The sequence below is a fragment of the Anarrhichthys ocellatus genome, unplaced genomic scaffold (assembly GCF_004355925.1).
Source record: "Anarrhichthys ocellatus isolate YVR2014 unplaced genomic scaffold, GSC_Weel_1.0 scaffold175, whole genome shotgun sequence".
Lineage (NCBI taxonomy): Eukaryota > Metazoa > Chordata > Actinopteri > Perciformes > Anarhichadidae > Anarrhichthys > Anarrhichthys ocellatus.
In genome coordinates, this window is record NW_022280205.1 from 86,019 (window position 1) to 86,375 (window position 357).

Here is a 357-nt window from a genome sequence, read left to right on the forward strand (position 1 = left end):
CCCCCCCCCCCCCAATGTACACCAGTGGGAAATTACAGTCATCATTTTTAATCACTTTAGACCAGCAAATATCCATAAGCTCCTACTGCTCCATCATCTCTGCTTTCATAGCTGTGAATGTGACAAAGTGTGGGCGGGATGAGGAATGTGATGAGGCTGGACAATCCTCTGCTAGTCACACAACACGAGCAGCAAAGGCTTGTTATTCTGGTCAGCATCTCTTGTCGTTAACAATGAATGGGGAGCGCAGTTGCGTCACACTGGAAACCATCCACACTTCTGACTGAGAATAGGACCTGCAGAGAGGGTGCATGTGTGTGTGTGTGTGTGTGTGTGTGGGGGGGGGGGGGGGGGGGG

General features: G+C 51.3%; 1 protein-coding gene across 1 annotated transcript in view; it reads right to left on the reverse strand.

The window, feature by feature from the left end:
- Positions 1-357, reverse strand: part of LOC116400504 (reticulon-4-interacting protein 1 homolog, mitochondrial-like) — an 8,115-nt gene that overhangs the window by 1,388 nt on the left and 6,370 nt on the right. The gene's annotated exons all lie outside the window — the stretch shown is intronic.